We start from the raw sequence: 17739 nt of genomic DNA, 5'->3' as shown, positions 1-17739 counted from the left end.
CGTGACCAATGAGCAGCGAGCTAAAACATATCGCAAATGTCAAAACTAATATAACGGGGTTAATATATATCGCGCACATGCGATATGTTTGTCACGAGGCGCAAAAAATAATTAAAAAAGGAATGCAAAATGAGGACTTCCCAGTAGGTCACCCATCCTAGTACTACTCTCGCCCAAGCACGCTTAACTTCGGAGTTCTGATAGGATCCGATGCTTTAGTGCTGGTATGATAGCATCCGACATGTTACCCCCGCCTTCGTCCCTTATGCTTGCCACTCCCAGGTCCACTGCAAAGATGATTGTCATTCTTACTACCATTACAACCGTTGCCTAATAATGGATAATGCCCTATATATACTACTTACTCCCCCCCTCAAACACGGAGACGAGTTTACCACGGTTTCCACCCCTCCCTCTATACCGCAGCAACACGTATTATTTTACCCATTTCATAACACGCTCCTCGCGCCACAAAGCCGCCTCTGGACGCGTGACCAATGGGCAGCGAGCTAAAACATATCGCAAATGTCAAAAATAATATAACGGGGTTAATATATATCGCGCACATGCAATATGTTTGTCACGAGGCGTGAAAAATAATTAAAAAGGGAATGGAACACGAGGACTTCCTAGGAGGTCACCCATCCTAGTACTACTCTCGCCCAAGTACGCTTAACTTCAGAGTTCTGATGGGATCCGGTGCTTTAGTGCTGGTATGATCGCATCCGACTTGTTACCCCCGCCTTCATCCCTTATGCTTGCCACTCCCAGGTCCACTACAAAGATGATTGTCATTCTTACTACCATTACAACCGTTGCCTAATAATGGATAATGCTCTATATATACTACTTACTCCCCCCCCTCAAACACGGAGACGAGTTCACCACGGTTTCCACCCCTCCCTCTATACCGCAGCAACACGTATTTTTTTACCCCTTTCATAACGCGCTCCTCGCGCCACAAAGCCGCCTCTAGACGCGTGACCAATGAGCAGCCAGCTAAAACATATCGCAAATGTCAAAAATAATATAACGGGGTTAATATATATCGCGCACATGTGATATGTTTGTCATGAGGCGCAAAAAATAATTAAAAAGGAAATGCAACACGAGGACTTCCCAGGAGGTCACCCACCCTAGTACTACTCTCGCCCAAGCACGCTTAACTTTGGAGTTCTGATGGGATCCGATGCTTTAGTCCTGCTATGATCGCATCCAACATGTTACCCCCGCCTTCGTCCCTTATGCTTGCCACTCCCGAGTCCACTTCAAAGATGATTCTCATTCTTACTACCATTACAACCGTTGCCTAATAATGGATAATGCCCTATATATACTACTTACTCCCCCCCCCTCAAACACGGAGACGAGTTTACCACGGTTTCCACCCCTCCCTCTATACCGCAGCAACACGTATTTTTTTACCCCTTTCAGAACGCGCTCCTCGCGCCACAAAGCCGCCTCTAGACGCGTGACCAATGAGCAGCGAGCTAAAACATATCGCAAATGTCAAAAATAATATAACGGGGTTAATATATATCGCGCACATGTGATATGTTTGTCATGAGGCGCAAAAAATAATTAAAAAGGGAATGCAACACGAGGACTTCCCAGGAGGTCACCCATCCTAGTACTACCCTCGCCCAAGCACGCTTAACTTCGGAGTTCTGATGGGATCCGGTGCTTTAGTGCTGGTATGATCGCATCCAACATGTTACCCCCGCCTTCGTCCCTTATGCTTGCCACTCCCAGGTCCACTGCAAAGATGATTGTCATTCTTACTACCATTACAACCGTTGCCTAATAATGGATAATGCCCTATATATACTACTTACTCCCCCCCTCAAACACGGAGACGAGTTTACCACGGTTTCCACCCCTCCCTCTATACCGCAGCAACACGTATTATTTTACCCCTTTCATAACGCGCTCCTCGCGCCACAAAGCCGTCTCTGGACGCGTGACCAATGGGCAGCGAGCTAAAACATATCGCAAATGTCAAAAATAATATAACGGGGTTAATATATATCGCGCACATGCAATATGTTTGTCACGAGGCGCGAAAAATAATTAAAAAGGGAATGGAACACGAGGACTTCCCAGGAGGTCACCCATCCTAGTACTACTCTCGCCCAAGTACGCTTAACTTCAGAGTTCTGATGGGATCCGGTGCTTTAGTGCTGGTATGATCGCATCCGACTTGTTACCCCCGCCTTCGTCCCTTATGCTTGCCACTCCCAGGTCCACTACAAAGATGATTGTCATTCTTACTACCATTACAACCGTTGCCTAATAATGGATAATGCTCTATATATACTACTTACTCCCCACCCTCAAACACGGAGACGAGTTCACCACGGTTTCCACCCCTCCCTCTATACCGCAGCAACACGTATTTTTTTACCCCTTTCATAACGCGCTCCTCGCGCCACAAAGCCGCCTCTAGACGCGTGACCAATGAGCAGCCAGCTAAAACATATCGCAAATGTCAAAAATAATATAACGGGGTTAATATATATCGCGCACATGTGATATGTTTGTCATGAGGCGCAAAAAATAATTAAAAAGGAAATGCAACACGAGGACTTCCCAGGAGGTCACCCACCCTAGTACTACTCTCGCCCAAGCACGCTTAACTTTGGAGTTCTGATGGGATCCGATGCTTTAGTCCTGCTATGATCGCATCCAACATGTTACCCCCGCCTTCGTCCCTTATGCTTGCCATTCCCGAGTCCACTTCAAAGATGATTCTCATTCTTACTACCATTACAACCGTTGCCTAATAATGGATAATGCCCTATATATACTACTTACTCCCCCCCCCCTCAAACACGGAGACGAGTTTACCACGGTTTCCACCCCTCCCTCTATACCGCAGCAACACGTATTTTTTTACCCCTTTCAGAACGCGCTCCTCGCGCCACAAAGCCGCCTCTAGACGCGTGACCAATGAGCAGCGAGCTAAAACATATCGCAAATGTAAAAAATAATATAACGGGGTTAATATATATCGCACACATGTGATATGTTTGTCATGAGGCGCAAAAAAAATTAAAAAGGAATGCAGCACGAGGACTTCCCAGGAGGTCACCCATATCCTAGTACTACTCTCGCCCAAGCACGCTTAACTTCGGAGTTCTGATGGGATCTGGTGCTTTAGTGCTGCTATGATCGCATCCAACATGTTACCCCCACCTTCGTCCCTTATGCTTGCCACTCCTAGGTCCACTGCAAAGATGATTGTCATTCTTACTACCATTACAACCGTTGCCTAATAATGGATAATGCCCTATATATACTACTTACTCCCCCCCCTCAAACACGGAGACGATTTTACCACGGTTTCCACCCCTCCCTCTATACCGCAGCAACACGTATTTTATTACCCCTTCCAGAACGCGCTCCTCGCGCCACAAAGCCGCCTCTAGACGCGTGACCAATGAGCAGCGAGCTAAAACATATCGCAAATGTCAAAAATAGTATAACGGGGTTAATATATATCGCGCACATGTGATATATTTGTCATGAGGCGCAAAAAATAATTAAAAAGGGAATGCAACACGAGGACTTCCCAGGAGGTCACCCATCCTAGTACTACTCTCGCCCAAGCACGCTTAACTTTGAAGTTCTGATGGGATCCGGTGCATTAGTGCTGGTATGATCGCACCCAACATGTTACCCCCGCCTTCGTCCCTTGTGCTTGCCACTCCCAGGTCCACTGCAAAGATGATTGTCATTCTTACTACCATTACAACCGTTGCCTAATAATGGATAATGCCCTATATATACTACTTACTCCCCCCCCTCAAACACGGAGACGAGTTTACCACGGTTTCCACCCCTCCCTCTCTACCGCAGCAACACGTATTTTTTTACCCCTTTCAGAACGCGCTCCTCGCGCCACAAAGCCGCATCTAGACGCGTGACCAATGAGCAGCGAGCTAAAACATATCGCAAATGTCAAAAATAATATAACGGGGTTAATATATATCGCGCACATGCGATATGTTTGTCACGAGGCGCAAAAAATAATTAAAAAGGGAATGCAACACGAGGACTTCCCAAGAGGTCACCCATCTTAGTACTACTCTCGCCCAAGCACGCTTAACTTCGGAGTTCTGATGGGATCTGGTGCTTTAGTGCTGCTATGATCGCATCCCACATGTTACCCCCGCCTTCGTCCTTTATGCTCGCCACTCCCAGGTCCACTGCAAAGATGATTGTCATTCTTACTACCATTACAACCGTTGCCTAATAATGGATAATGCCCTATATATACTACTTACTCCCCCCCTCAAACACGGAGACGAGTTACCACGGTTTCCACCCCTCCCTCTATACCGCAGCAACACGTATTTTTTACCCCTTTCACAACGCGCTCCTCGCGCCACAAAGCCACCTCTGGACGCGTGACCAATGGGCAGCGAGCTAAAACATATCGCAAATGTCAAAAATAATATAAGGGGTTAATATATATCGCGCACATGCGATATGTTTGTCACGAGGCGCAAAAAATAATTAAAAAGGGAATGCAACAAGAGGACTTCCCAGGAGGTCACCCATCCTAGTACTACTCTCGCCCAAGCACGCTTAACTTCAGAGTTCTGATGGGATCCGGTGCTTTAGTGTTGGTATGATCGCATCCGACATGTTACCCCCGCCTTCGTCCCTTGTGCTTGCCACTCCCAGGTCCACTGCAAAGATGATTGTCATTCTTACTACCATTATAACCGTTGCCTAATAATGGATAATGCCCTATATATACTAGTTACTCCCCCCCTCAAACACGGAGACGAGTTTACCACGGTTTCCACCCCTCCCTCTACACCGCAGCAACACGTATTTTTTTTACCCCTTTCAGAACGCGCTCCTCGCGCCACAAAGCCGCCTCTAGACGCGTGACCAATGAGCAGCGAGCTAAAACATATCGCAAATGTCAAAAATAATATAACGGGGTTAATATATATCGCGCACATGCGATATGTTTGTCACGAGGCGCAAAATAAATTAAAAAGGGAATGCAAGGAGAGGACTTCCCAAGAGGTCACCCATCCTAGTACGACTCTCGCCCAAGCACGCTTAACTTCGGAGTTCTGATGGGATTCGGTGCTTTAGTGCTGGTATGATCGCATCCGACATGTTACCCCCGCCTTCGTCCCTTATGCTTGCCACTCCCAGGTCCACTGCCAAGATGATTGTCATTCTTACTACCATTACAACCGTTGCCTAATAAAGGATAATGCCCTATATATACTACTTACTCCCCCCCCCTCAAACACGGAGACGAGTTTACCACGGTTTCCACCCCTCCCTCTATACCGCAGCAACACATATTTTTTCCCCTTTCAGAACGCGCTCCTCGCGCCACAAAGCCGCCTCTAGACGCGTGACCAATGAGCAGCGAGCTAAAACAAATCGCAAATGTCAAAAATAATATAACGGGGTTAATATATATCGCGCACATGTGATATGTTCGTCATGAGGCGCAAAAAATAATTAAGAAGGGAATGCAACACGAGGACTTCCCAGGAGGTCACCCATCCTAGTACTACTCTCGCCCAAGCACGCTTAACTTCGGAGTTCTGGTGGGATCCGGTGCTTTAGTGCTGGTATGATCGCATCCAACATGTTACCCCCGCCTTCGTCCCTTATGCTTGCCACTCCCAGGTCCAAAGCAAAGATGATTGTCATTCTTACTACCATTACAACCGTTGCCTAATAATGGATAATGCCCTATATATACTACTTACTCCCCCCCTCAAACACGGAGACGAGTTTACCACGGTTTCCACCCCTCCCTCTATACCGCAGCAACACGTATTTTTTTACCCCTTTCAGAACGAGCTCCTCGCGCCACAAAGCCGCCTCTAGACGCGTGACCAATGAGCAACGAGCTAAAACATATCGCAAATGTCAAAAATAATATAACGGGGTTAATATATATCGCGCACATGTGATATGTTTGTCATGAGGCGCAAAAAATAATTATAAAGGGAATGCAACACGAGGACTTCCCAGGAGGTCACCCATCGTAGTACTACTCTCGCCCAAGCACGCTTAACTTCGGAGTTCTGATGGGATCCGGTGCTTTAGTGCTGGTATGATCGCATCCAACATGTTACCCCCGCGTTCGTCCCTTATGCTTGCCACTCCCAGGTCCACTGCAAAGATGATTGTCATTCTTACTACCATTACAACCGTTGCCTAATAATGGATAATGCCCTATATATACTACTGACTCCCCCCCCTCAAACACGGAGACGAGTTTACCACGGTTTCCACCCCTCCCTCTATACCGCAGCAACACGTATTTTTTACCCCTTTCAGAACGCGCTCCTCGCACCAGAAAGCCGCATCTAGACGCGTGACCAATGAGTAGCGAGCTAAAACATATCGCAAATGTCAAAAATAATATAACGGGGTTCATATATATCGCGCACATGCGATATGTTTGTCACGAGGCGCAAAAAATAATTAAAAAGGGAATGCAACAAGAGGACTTCCCAAGAGGTCACCCATCCTAGTACTACTCTCGCCCAAGCACGCTTAACTTCGGAGTTCTGATGGGATCCGATGCTTTAGTGCTGGTATGATCGCATCCGACATGTTACCCCCGCCTTCGTCCCTTATGCTTGCCACTCCCAAGTCCACTGCAAAGATTATTGTCATTCTTACTACCATTACAACCGTTGCCTAATAATGGATAATGCCCTATATATACTACTTACTCCCCCCCCCTCAAACACGGAGACGAGTTTACCACGGTTTCCACCCCTCCCTCTATACCGCAGCAACACGTATTTTTTTACCCCTTTCAGAACGCGCTCCTCGCACCAGAAAGCCGCATCTAGACGCTTGACCAATGAGCAGCGAGCTAAAACATATCGCAAATGTCAAAAATAATATAACGGGGTTAATATATATCGCGCACATGCGATATGTTTGTCATGAGGCGCAAAAAATAATTAAAAAGGGAATTCGGAGTTCTGATGGGATCCGGTGCTTTAATGCTGGTATGATCGCATCCAACATGTTACCCCCGCCTTCGTCCCTTATGCTTGCCACTCCCAGGTCCACTGTAAAGATGATTGTCATTCTTACTACCATTACAACCGTTGCCTAATAATGGATAATGCCCTATATATACTACTTACTCCCCCCGTCAAACACGGAGACGAGTTTACCACAGTTTCCACCCCTCCCTCTATACCGCAGCAACACGTATTTTTCCCCTTTCAGAACGCGCTCCTCGCGCCACAAAGCCGCCTCTAGACGCGTGACCAATGAGCAGCGAGCTAAAACATATCGCAAATGTCAAAAATAATATAACGGGGTTAATATATATCGCGCACATGTGATATGTTTGTCATGAGGCGCAAAAAATAATTAAAAAGGGAATGCAACACGAGGACTTCCCAGGAGGTCACCCATCCTTGTACTACTCTCGCCCAAGCACGCTTAACTTCGGAGTTTTGATGGGATCCGGTGCTTTAGTGCTGGTATCATCGCATCCAACATGTTTCCCCCGCCTTCGTCCCTTATGCTGGCCACTCCCAGGTCCACAGCAAAGATGATTGTCATTCTTACTACCATTACAACCGTTGCCTAATAATGGATAATGCCCTATATATACTACTTACTCCCCCCCCCTCAAACACGGAGACGAGTTTACCACGGTTTCCACCCCTCCCTCTATACCGCAGCAACACGTATTTTTTACCCCTTTCAGAACGAGCTTCTCGCGCCACAAAGCCGCCTCTAGACGCGTGACCAATGAGCAACGAGCTAAAACATATCGCAAATGTCAAAAATAATATAACGGGGTTAATATATATCGCGCACATGTGATATGTTTGTCATGAGGCGCAAAAAATAATTATAAAGGGAATGCAACACGAGGACTTCCCAGGAGGTCACCCATCCTAGCACTACTCTCGCCCAAGCACGCTTAACTTCGGAGTTCTGATGGGATCCGGTGCTTTAGTGCTGGTATGATCGCATCCAACATGTTACCCCCGCCTTCGTCCCTTATGCTTGCCACTCCCAGGTCCACTGCAAAGATGATTGTCATTCTTACTACCATTACAACCGTTGCCTAATAATGGATAATGCCCTATATATACTACTTACTCCCCCCCCCCTCAAACACGGAGACGAGTTTACCACGGTTTCCACCCCTCCCTCTATACCGCAGCAACACGTATTTTTTACCCCTTTCAGAACGCGCTCCTCGCACCAGAAAGCCGCATCTAGACGCGTGACCAATGAGCAGCGAGGTAAAACATATCGCAATTGTCAAAAATAATATAACGGGGTTAATATATATCGCGCACATGCGATATGTTTGTCACGAGGCGCAAAAAATAATTAAAAAGGGAATGCAGCAAGAGGACTTCCCAGGAGGTCACCCATCCTAGTACTACTCTCGCCCAAGCACGCTTAACTTCGGAGTTCTGATGGGATCCGATGCTTTAGTGCTGGTATGATCGCATCCGACATGTTACCCCCGCCTTCGTCCCTTATGCTTGCCACTCCCAAGTCCACTGCAAAGATTATTGTCATTCTTACTACCATTACAACCGTTGCCTAATAATGGATAATGCCCTATATATACTACTTACTCCCCCCCCCTCAAACACGGAGACGAGTTTACCACGGTTTCCACCCCTCCCTCTATACCGCAGCAACACGTATTTTTTTACCCCTTTCAGAACGCGCTCCTCGCACCAGAAAGCCGCAACTAGACGCTTGACCAATGAGCAGCGAGCTAAAACATATCGCAAATGTCAAAAATAATATAACGGGGTTAATATATATCGCGCACATGCGATATGTTTGTCACGAGGCGCAAAAAATAATTAAAAAGGGAATGCAACACGAGGACTTCCCAGGAGGTCACCCATCCTAGTACTACTCTTGCCCAAGCACGCTTAACTTCGGAGTTCTGATGGGATCCGGTGCTTTAATGCTGGTATGATCGCATCCAACATGTTACCCCCGCCTTCGTCCCTTATGCTTGCCACTCCCAGGTCCACTGCAAAGATGATTGTCATTCTTACTACCATTACAACCGTTGCCTAATAATGGATAATGCCCTATATATACTACTTACTCCCCCCGTCAAACACGGAGACGAGTTTACCACAGTTTCCACCCCTCCCTCTATACCGCAGCAACACGTATTTTTTCCCCTTTCAGAACGCGCTCCTCGCGCCACAAAGCCGCCTCTAGACGCGTGACCAATGAGCAGCGAGCTAAAACATATCGCAAATGTCAAAAATAATATAACGGGGTTAATATATATCGCGCACATGTGATATGTTTGTCATGAGGCGCAAAAAATAATTAAAAAGGGAATGCAACACGAGGACTTCCTAGGAGGTCACCCATCCTTGTACTACTCTCGCCCAAGCACGCTTAACTTCGGAGTTTTGATGGGATCCGGTGCTTTAGTGCTGGTATCATCGCATCCAACATGTTTCCCCCGCCTTCGTCCCTTATGCTGGCCACTCCCAGGTCCACAGCAAAGATGATTGTCATTCTTACTACCATTACAACCGTTGCCTAATAATGGATAATGCCCTATATATACTACTTACTCCCCCCCTCAAACACGGAGACGAGTTTACCACGGTTTCCACCCCTCCCTCTATACCGCAGCAACACGTATTTTTTTACCCCTTTCAGAACGAGCTCCTCGCGCCACAAAGCCGCCTCTAGACGCGTGACCAATGAGCAACGAGCTAAAACATATCGCAAATGTCAAAAATAATATAACGGGGTTAATATATATCGCGCACATCTGATATGTTTGTCATGAGGCGCAAAAAATAATTATAAAGGGAATGCAACACGAGGACTTCCCAGGAGGTCACCCATCCTAGTACTACTCTCGCCCAAGCACGCTTAACTTCGGAGTTCTGATGGGATCCGGTGCTTTAGTGCTGGTATGATCGCATCCAACATGTTACCCCCGCCTTCGTCCCTTATGCTTGCCACTCCCAGGTCCACTGCAAAGATGATTGTCATTCTTACTACCATTACAACCGTTGCCTAATAATGGATAATGCCCTATATATACTACTTACTCCCCCCCCTCAAACACGGAGACGAGTTTACCACGGTTTCCACCCCTCCCTCTATACCGCAGCAACACGTATTTTTTACCCCTTTCAGAACGCGCTCCTCGCACCAGAAAGCCGCATCTAGACGCGTGACCAATGAGCAGCGAGCTAAAACATATCGCAAATGTCAAAAATAATATAACGGGGTTAATATATATCGCGCACATGCGATATGTTTGTCACGAGGCGCAAAAAATAATTAAAAAGGGAATGCAACAAGAGGACTTCCCAGGAGGTCACCCATCCTAGTACTACTCTCGCCCAAGCACGCTTAACTTCGGAGTTCTGATGGGATCCGGTGCTTTAGTGCTGGTATGATCACATACGACATGTTACCCCCGCCTTCGTCCCTTATGCTTGCCACTCCCAAGTCCACTGCAAAGATTATTGTCATTCTTACTACCATTACAACCGTTGCCTAATAATGGATAATGCCCTATATATACTACTTACTCCCCCCCCCCTCAAACACGGAGACGAGTTTACCACGGTTTCCACCCCTCCCTCTATACCGCAGCAACACGTATTTTTTTACCCCTTTCAGAACGCGCTCCTCGCACCAGAAAGCCGCATCTAGACGCGTGACCAATGAGCAGCGAGCTAAAACATATCGCAAATGTCAAAAATAATATAACGGGGTTAATATATATCGCGCACATGCGATATGTTTGTCACGAGGCGCAAAAAATAATTAAAAAGGGAATGCAACACGAGGACTTCCCAGGAGGTCACCCATCCTAGTACTACTCTCGCCCAAGCACGCTTAACTTCGGAGTTCTGATGGGATCCGATGCTTGAGTGCTGGTATGATCCCATCCGACATGTTACCCCCGCCTTCGTCCCTTATGCTTGCCACTCCCAAGTCCACTGCAAAGATTATTGTCATTCTTACTACCATTACAACCGTTGCCTAATAATGGATAATGCCCTATATATACTACTTACTCCCCCCCCCCTCAAACACGGAGACGAGTTTACCACGGTTTCCACCCCTCCCTCTATACCGCAGCAACACGTATTTTTTTACCCCTTTCAGAACGCGCTCCTCGCACCAGAAAGCCGCATCTAGACGCGTGACCAATGAGCAGCGAGCTAAAACATATCGCAAATGTCAAAAATAATATAACGGGGTTAATATATATCGCGCACATGCGATATGTTTGTCACGAGGCGCAAAAAATAATTAAAAAGGGAATGCAACACGAGGACTTCCCAGGAGGTCACCCATCCTAGTACTACTCTTGCCCAAGCACGCTTAACTTCGGAGTTCTGATGGGATCCGGTGCTTTAATACTGGTATGATCGCATCCAACATGTTACCCCCGCCTTCGTCCCTTATGCTTGCCACTCCCAGGTCAACTGTAAAGATGATTGTCATTCTTACTACCATTACAACCGTTGCCTAATAATTGATAATGCCCTATATATACTACTTACTCCCCCCGTCAAACACGGAGACGAGTTTACCACAGTTTCCACCCCTCCCTCTATACCGCAGCAACACGTATTTTTCCCCTTTCAGAACGCGCTCCTCGCGCCACAAAGCCGCCTCTAGACGCGTGACCAATGAGCAGCGAGCTAAAACATATCGCAAATGTCAAAAATAATATAACGGGGTTAATATATATCGCGCACATGTGATATGTTTGTCATGAGGCGCAAAAAATAATTAAAAAGGGAATGCAACACGAGGACTTCCCAGGAGGTCACCCATCCTTGTACTACTCTCGCCCAAGCACGCTTAACTTCGGAGTTTTGATGTGATCCGGTGCTTTAGTGCTGGTATAATCGCATCCAACATGTTTCCCCCGCCTTCGTCCCTTATGCTGGCCACTCCCAGGTCGACAGCAAAGATGATTGTCATTCTTACTACCATTACAACCGTTGCCTAATAATGGATAATGCCCTATATATACTACTTACTCCCCCCCCTCAAACACGGAGACGAGTTTACCACGGTTTCCACCCCTCCCTCTATACCGCAGCAACACGTATTTTTTTACCCCTTTCAGAACGAGCTCCTCGCGCCACAAAGCCGCCTCTAGACGCGTGACCAATGAGCAACGAGCTAAAACATATCGCAAATGTCAAAAATAATATAACGGGGTTAATATATATCGCGCACATGTGATATGTTTGTCATGAGGCGCAAAAAATAATTATAAAGGGAATGCAACACGAGGACTTCCCAGGAGGTCACCCATCCTAGTACTACTCTCGCCCAAGCACGCTTAACTTCGGAGTTCTGATGGGATCCGGCGTTTTAGTGCTGGTATGATCGCATCCAACATGTTACCCCCGCCTTCGTCCCTTATGCTTGCCACTCCCAGGTCCACTGCAAAGATGATTGTCATTCTTACTACCATTACAACCGTTGCCTAATAATGGATAATGCCCTATATATACTACTTACTCCCCCCCCTCAAACACGGAGACGAGTTTACCACGGTTTCCACCCCTCCCTCTATACCGCAGCAACACGTATTTTTTACCCCTTTCAGAACGCGCTCCTCGCACCAGAAAGCCGCATCTAGACGCGTGACCAATGAGCAGCGAGCTAAAACATATCGCAAATGTCAAAAATAATATAACGGGGTTAATATATATCGCGCACATGCGATATGTTTGTCACGAGGCGCAAAAAATAATTAAAAAGGGAATGCAACAAGAGGACTTCCCAGGAGGTCACCCATCCTAGTACTACTCTCGCCCAAGCACGCTTAACTTCAGAGTTCTGATGGGATCCGGTGCTTTAGTGCTGGTATGATCGCATCCGACATGTTACCCCCGCCTTCGTCCCTTATGCTTGCCACTCCCAAGTCCACTGCAAAGATTATTGTCATTCTTACTACCATTACAACCGTTGCCTAATAATGGATAATGCCCTATATATACTACATACTCCCCCCCCTCAAACACGGAGACGAGTTTACCACGGTTTCCACCCCTCCCTCTATACCGCAGCAACACGTATTTTTTTACCCCTTTCAGAACGCGCTCCTCGCACCAGAAAGCCGCATCTAGACGCGTGACCAATGAGCAGCGAGCTAAAACATATCGCAAATGTCAAAAATAATATAACGGGGTTAATATATATCGCGCACATGCGATATGTTTGTCACGAGGCGCAAAAAATAATTAAAAAGGGAATGCAACACGAGGACTTCCCAGGAGGTCACCCATCCTAGTACTACTCTCGCCCAAGCACGCTTAACTTCGGAGTTCTGATGGGATCCGGTGCTTTAATGCTGGTATGATCGCATCCAACATGTTACCCCCGCCTTCGTCCCTTATGATTGCCACTCCCAGGTCCACTGTAAAGATGATTGTCATTCTTACTACCATTACAACCGTTGCCTAATAATGGATAATGCCCTATATATACTACTTACTCCCCCCGTCAAACACGGAGACGAGTTTACCACAGTTTCCACCCCTCCCTCTATACCGCAGCAACACGTATTTTTTCCCCTTTCAGAACGCGCTCCTCGCGCCACAAAGCCGCCTCTAGACGCGTGACCAATGAGCAGCGAGCTAAAACATATCGCAAATGTCAAAAATAATATAACGGGGTTAATATATATCGCGCACATGTGATATGTTTGTCATGAGGCGCAAAAAATAATTAAAAAGGGAATGCAACACGAGGACTTCCCAGGAGGTCACCCATCCTTGTACTACTCTCGCCCAAGCACGCTTAACTTCGGAGTTTTGATGGGATCTGGTGCTTTAGTGCTGGTATCATCGCATCCAACATGTTTCCCCCGCCTTCGTCCCTTATGCTTGCCACTCCGAGGTCCACAGCAAAGATGATTGTCATTCTTACTACCATTACAACCGTTGCCTAATAATGGATAATGCCCTATATATACTACTTACTCCCCCCCTCAAACACGGAGACGAGTTTACCACGGTTTCCACCCCTCCCTCTATACCGCAGCAACACGTATTTTTTTACCCTTTCAGAACGAGCTCCTCGCGCCACAAAGCCGCCTCTAGACGCGTGACCAATGAGCAGCGAGCTAAAACATATCGCAAATGTCAAAAATAATATAACGGGGTTAATATATATCGCGCACATCTGATATGTTTGTCATGAGGCGCAAAAAATAATTATAAAGGGAATGCAACACGAGGACTTCCCAGGAGGTCACCCATCCTAGTACTACTCTCGACCAAGCACGCTTAACTTCGGAGTTCTAATGGGATCCGGTGCTTTAGTGCTGGTATGATCGCATCCGACATGTTACCCCCGCCTTCGTCCCTTATGCTTGCCACTCCCAGGTCCACTGCAAAGATGATTGTCATTCTTACTACCATTACAACCGTTGCCTAATAATGGATAATGCCCTATATATACTACTTACTCCCCCCCCTAAAACACGGAGACGAGTTTACCACGGTTTCCACCCCTCCCTCTATACCGCAGCAACACGTATTTTTTTACCCCTTTCAGAACGCGCTCCTCGCGCCACAAAGCCGCCTCTAGACGCGTGACCAATGAGCAGCGAGCTAAAACATATCGCAAATATCAAAAATAATATAACGGGGTTAATATATATCGCGCACATGCGATATGTTTGTCACGACGCGCAAAAAATAATTAAAAAGGGAATGCAACACGAGGACTTCCCAGGAGGTCACCCATCCTAGTACTACTCTCGCCCAAGCACGCTTAACTACGGAGTTCTGATGGGATCCGGTGCTTTAGTGCTGGTATGATCGCATCCTACATGTTACCCCCGCCTTCGTCCCTTATGCTTGCCACTCCCAGGTCCACTGCAAAGATGATTGTCATTCTTACTACCATTACAACCGTTGCCTAATAATGGATAATGCCCTATATATACTACTTACTCCCCCCCCCTCAAACACGGAGACGAGTTTACCACGGTTTCCACCCCACCCTCTATACCGCAGCAACACGTATTTTTTTACCCCTTTCAGAACGCGCTCCTCGCGCCAGAAAGCCGCCTCTAGACGCGTGCCAATGAACAGCGAGCTAAAACATATCGCAAATGTCAAAAATAATATAACGGGGTTAATATATATCGCGCACATGCGATATGTTTGTCACGAGGCGCAAAAAATAATTAAAAAGGGAATGCAACACGAGGACTTCCCAGGAGGTCACCCATCCTAGTACTACTCTCGCCCAGGCACGCTTAACTTCGGAGTTCTGATGGGATCCGGTGCTTTAGTGCTGGTATGATCGCATCCAACATGTTACCCCCGCCTTCGTCCCTTATGCTTGCCACTCACAGGTCCACTGTAAAGATGATTGTCATTCTTTCTACCATTACAACCGTTGCCTAATAATGGATAATGCCCTATATATACTACTTACTCTCCCCGTCAAACACGGAGACGAGTTTACCACAGTTTCCACCCCTCCCTCTATACCGCAGCAACACGTATTTTTTCCCCTTTCAGAACGCGCTCCTCGCGCCACAAAGCCGCCTCTAGACGCGTGACCAATGAGCAGCGAGCTAAAACATATCGCAAATGTCAAAAATAATATAACGGGGTTAATATATATCGCGCACATGTGATATGTTTGTCATGAGGCGCAAAAAATAATTAAAAAGGGAATGCAACACGAGGACTTCCCAGGAGGTCACCCATCCTTGTACTACTCTCGCCCAAGCAGGCTTAACTTCGGAGTTTTGATGGGACCCGGTGCTTTAGTGCTGGTATCATCGCATCCAACATGTTTCCCCCGCCTTCGTCCCTTATGCTTGCCACTCCCAGGTCCACTGCAAAGATGATTGTCATTCTTACTACCATTACAACCGTTGCCTAATAATGGATAATGCCCTATATATACTACTTACTCCCCCCCGTCAAACACGGAGACGAGTTTACCACAGTTTCCACCCCTCCCTCTATACCGCAGCAACACGTATTTTTTCCCCTTTCAGAACGCGCTCCTCGCGCCACAAAGCCGCCTCTAGACACGTGACCAATGAGCAGCGAGCTAAAACATATCGCAAATGTCAAAAATAATATAACGGGGTTAATATATATCGCGCACATGTGATATGTTCGTCATGAGGCGCAAAAAATAATTAAAAAGGGAATGCAACACGAGGACTTCCCAAGAGGTCACCCATCCTAGTACTACTCTCGCCCAAGGACGCTTAACTTCGGAGTTCTGGTGGGATCCGGTGCTTTAGTGCTGGTATGATCGCATCCAACATGTTACCCCCGCCTTCGTCCCTTATGCTTGCCACTCCCAGGTCCACAGCAAAGATGATTGTCATTCTTACTACCATTACAACCGTTGCCTAATAATGGATAATGCCCTATATATACTACTTACTCCCCCCCTCAAACACGGAGACGAGTTTACCACGGTTTCCACCCCTCCCTCTATACCGCAGCAACACGTATTTGTTTACCCCTTTCAGAACGAGCACCTCGCGCCACAAAGCCGCCTCTAGACGCGTGACCAATGAGCAACGAGCTAAAACATATCGCAAATGTCAAAAATAATATAACGGGGTTAATATATATCGCGCACATGTGATATGTTTGTCATGAGGCGCAAAAAATAATTATAAAGGGAATGCAACACGAGGACTTCCGAGGAGGTCACCCATCCTAGTACTACTCTCGCCCAAGCACGTTTAACTTCGGAGTTCTAATGGGATCCGGTGCTTTAGTGCTGGTATGATCGCATCCGACATGTTACCCCCGCCTTCGTCCCTTATGCTTGCCACTCCCAGGTCCACTGCAAAGATGATTGTCATTCTTACTACCATTACAACCGTTGCCTAATAATGGATAATGCCCTATATATACTACTTACTCCCCCCCTCAAACACGGAGACAGTTTACCACGGTTTCCACCCCTCCCTCTATACCGCAGCAACACGTATTTTTTTACCCCTTTCAGAACGCGCTCCTCGCGCCACAAAGCCGCCTCTAGACGCGTGACCAATGAGCAGCGAGCTAAAACATATCGCAAATGTCAAAAATAATATAACGGGGTTAATATATATCGCGCACATGCGATATGTTTGTCACGACGCGCAAAAAATAATTAAAAAGGGAATGCAACACGAGGACTTCCCAGGAGGTCACCCCTCCTAGTACTACTCTCGCCCAAGCACGCTTAACTACGGAGTTCTGATGGGATCCGGTGCTTTAGTGCTGGTATGATCGCATCCTACATGTTACCCCCGCCTTCGTCCCTTATGATTGCCACTCCCAGGTCCACTGCAAAGATGATTGTCATTCTTACTACCATTACAAGCGTTGCCTAATAATGGATAATGCCCTATATATACTACTTACTCCCCCCCCCCTCAAACACGGAGACGAGTTTACCACGGTTTCCACCCCACCCTCTATACCGCAGCAACACGTATTTTTTTACCCCTTTCAGAACGCGCTCCTCGCGCCACAAAGCCGCCTCTAGACGCGTGCCAATGAACAGCGAGCTAAAACATATCGCAAATGTCAAAAATAATATAACGGGGTTAATATATATCGCGCACATGCGATATGTTTGTCACGAGGCGCAAAAAATAATTAAAAAGGGAATGCAACACGAGGACTTCCCAGGAGGTCACCCATCCTTGTACTACTCTCGCCCAAGCACGCTTAACTT

At 47.0% G+C, this 17739-nt stretch overlaps 35 non-coding genes across 35 annotated transcripts; all 35 read right to left on the bottom strand.

Annotated features, from left to right (window-relative positions):
• Positions 1-119: 119 nt before the first annotated feature.
• On the bottom strand, positions 120-238 carry LOC123173914 (5S ribosomal RNA). Its single transcript, XR_006486628.1, has one exon. It is a non-coding gene; the product is annotated as a 5S ribosomal RNA (ribosomal RNA).
• A 370-nt stretch (positions 239-608) lies between these two features.
• On the bottom strand, positions 609-727 carry LOC123173905 (5S ribosomal RNA). The gene has a single exon (XR_006486619.1). It is a non-coding gene; the product is annotated as a 5S ribosomal RNA (ribosomal RNA).
• Positions 728-1098: 371 nt separating this feature from the next.
• LOC123173910 (5S ribosomal RNA) lies at positions 1099-1217 on the bottom strand. Its single transcript, XR_006486623.1, has one exon. It is a non-coding gene; the product is annotated as a 5S ribosomal RNA (ribosomal RNA).
• Positions 1218-1589: 372 nt separating this feature from the next.
• LOC123173859 (5S ribosomal RNA) lies at positions 1590-1708 on the bottom strand. Its single transcript, XR_006486574.1, has one exon. It is a non-coding gene; the product is annotated as a 5S ribosomal RNA (ribosomal RNA).
• Positions 1709-2078: 370 nt separating this feature from the next.
• On the bottom strand, positions 2079-2197 carry LOC123173891 (5S ribosomal RNA). The gene has a single exon (XR_006486605.1). It is a non-coding gene; the product is annotated as a 5S ribosomal RNA (ribosomal RNA).
• A 371-nt stretch (positions 2198-2568) lies between these two features.
• LOC123173909 (5S ribosomal RNA) lies at positions 2569-2687 on the bottom strand. Its single transcript, XR_006486622.1, has one exon. It is a non-coding gene; the product is annotated as a 5S ribosomal RNA (ribosomal RNA).
• Positions 2688-3058: 371 nt separating this feature from the next.
• LOC123173913 (5S ribosomal RNA) lies at positions 3059-3179 on the bottom strand. Its single transcript, XR_006486627.1, has one exon. It is a non-coding gene; the product is annotated as a 5S ribosomal RNA (ribosomal RNA).
• Positions 3180-3550: 371 nt separating this feature from the next.
• LOC123173863 (5S ribosomal RNA) lies at positions 3551-3669 on the bottom strand. The gene has a single exon (XR_006486578.1). It is a non-coding gene; the product is annotated as a 5S ribosomal RNA (ribosomal RNA).
• A 371-nt stretch (positions 3670-4040) lies between these two features.
• LOC123173872 (5S ribosomal RNA) lies at positions 4041-4159 on the bottom strand. The gene has a single exon (XR_006486586.1). It is a non-coding gene; the product is annotated as a 5S ribosomal RNA (ribosomal RNA).
• A 367-nt stretch (positions 4160-4526) lies between these two features.
• LOC123173892 (5S ribosomal RNA) lies at positions 4527-4645 on the bottom strand. The gene has a single exon (XR_006486606.1). It is a non-coding gene; the product is annotated as a 5S ribosomal RNA (ribosomal RNA).
• Positions 4646-5015: 370 nt separating this feature from the next.
• Positions 5016-5134, bottom strand: LOC123173915 (5S ribosomal RNA). The gene has a single exon (XR_006486629.1). It is a non-coding gene; the product is annotated as a 5S ribosomal RNA (ribosomal RNA).
• A 370-nt stretch (positions 5135-5504) lies between these two features.
• On the bottom strand, positions 5505-5623 carry LOC123173912 (5S ribosomal RNA). Its single transcript, XR_006486626.1, has one exon. It is a non-coding gene; the product is annotated as a 5S ribosomal RNA (ribosomal RNA).
• Positions 5624-5993: 370 nt separating this feature from the next.
• On the bottom strand, positions 5994-6112 carry LOC123173988 (5S ribosomal RNA). The gene has a single exon (XR_006486670.1). It is a non-coding gene; the product is annotated as a 5S ribosomal RNA (ribosomal RNA).
• A 370-nt stretch (positions 6113-6482) lies between these two features.
• LOC123173870 (5S ribosomal RNA) lies at positions 6483-6601 on the bottom strand. The gene has a single exon (XR_006486584.1). It is a non-coding gene; the product is annotated as a 5S ribosomal RNA (ribosomal RNA).
• Positions 6602-7394: 793 nt separating this feature from the next.
• LOC123173883 (5S ribosomal RNA) lies at positions 7395-7513 on the bottom strand. Its single transcript, XR_006486597.1, has one exon. It is a non-coding gene; the product is annotated as a 5S ribosomal RNA (ribosomal RNA).
• Positions 7514-7884: 371 nt separating this feature from the next.
• Positions 7885-8003, bottom strand: LOC123173952 (5S ribosomal RNA). Its single transcript, XR_006486636.1, has one exon. It is a non-coding gene; the product is annotated as a 5S ribosomal RNA (ribosomal RNA).
• Positions 8004-8375: 372 nt separating this feature from the next.
• On the bottom strand, positions 8376-8494 carry LOC123173887 (5S ribosomal RNA). The gene has a single exon (XR_006486601.1). It is a non-coding gene; the product is annotated as a 5S ribosomal RNA (ribosomal RNA).
• Positions 8495-8866: 372 nt separating this feature from the next.
• LOC123173962 (5S ribosomal RNA) lies at positions 8867-8985 on the bottom strand. The gene has a single exon (XR_006486646.1). It is a non-coding gene; the product is annotated as a 5S ribosomal RNA (ribosomal RNA).
• A 368-nt stretch (positions 8986-9353) lies between these two features.
• Positions 9354-9472, bottom strand: LOC123173893 (5S ribosomal RNA). The gene has a single exon (XR_006486607.1). It is a non-coding gene; the product is annotated as a 5S ribosomal RNA (ribosomal RNA).
• Positions 9473-9842: 370 nt separating this feature from the next.
• On the bottom strand, positions 9843-9961 carry LOC123173964 (5S ribosomal RNA). Its single transcript, XR_006486648.1, has one exon. It is a non-coding gene; the product is annotated as a 5S ribosomal RNA (ribosomal RNA).
• A 370-nt stretch (positions 9962-10331) lies between these two features.
• LOC123173986 (5S ribosomal RNA) lies at positions 10332-10450 on the bottom strand. The gene has a single exon (XR_006486668.1). It is a non-coding gene; the product is annotated as a 5S ribosomal RNA (ribosomal RNA).
• Positions 10451-10823: 373 nt separating this feature from the next.
• LOC123173985 (5S ribosomal RNA) lies at positions 10824-10942 on the bottom strand. The gene has a single exon (XR_006486667.1). It is a non-coding gene; the product is annotated as a 5S ribosomal RNA (ribosomal RNA).
• Positions 10943-11315: 373 nt separating this feature from the next.
• LOC123173975 (5S ribosomal RNA) lies at positions 11316-11434 on the bottom strand. Its single transcript, XR_006486658.1, has one exon. It is a non-coding gene; the product is annotated as a 5S ribosomal RNA (ribosomal RNA).
• Positions 11435-11801: 367 nt separating this feature from the next.
• LOC123173894 (5S ribosomal RNA) lies at positions 11802-11920 on the bottom strand. The gene has a single exon (XR_006486608.1). It is a non-coding gene; the product is annotated as a 5S ribosomal RNA (ribosomal RNA).
• Positions 11921-12291: 371 nt separating this feature from the next.
• On the bottom strand, positions 12292-12410 carry LOC123173900 (5S ribosomal RNA). The gene has a single exon (XR_006486613.1). It is a non-coding gene; the product is annotated as a 5S ribosomal RNA (ribosomal RNA).
• A 370-nt stretch (positions 12411-12780) lies between these two features.
• On the bottom strand, positions 12781-12899 carry LOC123173987 (5S ribosomal RNA). Its single transcript, XR_006486669.1, has one exon. It is a non-coding gene; the product is annotated as a 5S ribosomal RNA (ribosomal RNA).
• Positions 12900-13270: 371 nt separating this feature from the next.
• Positions 13271-13389, bottom strand: LOC123173866 (5S ribosomal RNA). The gene has a single exon (XR_006486580.1). It is a non-coding gene; the product is annotated as a 5S ribosomal RNA (ribosomal RNA).
• Positions 13390-13757: 368 nt separating this feature from the next.
• On the bottom strand, positions 13758-13876 carry LOC123173903 (5S ribosomal RNA). Its single transcript, XR_006486617.1, has one exon. It is a non-coding gene; the product is annotated as a 5S ribosomal RNA (ribosomal RNA).
• Positions 13877-14245: 369 nt separating this feature from the next.
• Positions 14246-14364, bottom strand: LOC123173960 (5S ribosomal RNA). The gene has a single exon (XR_006486644.1). It is a non-coding gene; the product is annotated as a 5S ribosomal RNA (ribosomal RNA).
• Positions 14365-14735: 371 nt separating this feature from the next.
• LOC123173888 (5S ribosomal RNA) lies at positions 14736-14854 on the bottom strand. Its single transcript, XR_006486602.1, has one exon. It is a non-coding gene; the product is annotated as a 5S ribosomal RNA (ribosomal RNA).
• A 371-nt stretch (positions 14855-15225) lies between these two features.
• Positions 15226-15344, bottom strand: LOC123173976 (5S ribosomal RNA). Its single transcript, XR_006486659.1, has one exon. It is a non-coding gene; the product is annotated as a 5S ribosomal RNA (ribosomal RNA).
• A 368-nt stretch (positions 15345-15712) lies between these two features.
• On the bottom strand, positions 15713-15831 carry LOC123173911 (5S ribosomal RNA). The gene has a single exon (XR_006486624.1). It is a non-coding gene; the product is annotated as a 5S ribosomal RNA (ribosomal RNA).
• A 369-nt stretch (positions 15832-16200) lies between these two features.
• LOC123173861 (5S ribosomal RNA) lies at positions 16201-16319 on the bottom strand. The gene has a single exon (XR_006486576.1). It is a non-coding gene; the product is annotated as a 5S ribosomal RNA (ribosomal RNA).
• A 370-nt stretch (positions 16320-16689) lies between these two features.
• On the bottom strand, positions 16690-16808 carry LOC123173970 (5S ribosomal RNA). The gene has a single exon (XR_006486653.1). It is a non-coding gene; the product is annotated as a 5S ribosomal RNA (ribosomal RNA).
• Positions 16809-17177: 369 nt separating this feature from the next.
• LOC123173969 (5S ribosomal RNA) lies at positions 17178-17296 on the bottom strand. The gene has a single exon (XR_006486652.1). It is a non-coding gene; the product is annotated as a 5S ribosomal RNA (ribosomal RNA).
• Positions 17297-17739: the final 443 nt, after the last annotated feature.

The sequence above is a fragment of the Triticum aestivum genome, unplaced genomic scaffold, assembly GCF_018294505.1.
Source record: "Triticum aestivum cultivar Chinese Spring unplaced genomic scaffold, IWGSC CS RefSeq v2.1 scaffold45329, whole genome shotgun sequence".
NCBI lineage: Eukaryota > Viridiplantae > Streptophyta > Magnoliopsida > Poales > Poaceae > Triticum > Triticum aestivum.
The sequence above is the reverse complement of the archived record's forward strand: the minus strand, read 5'-3'. Positions and strand labels throughout refer to the sequence as shown.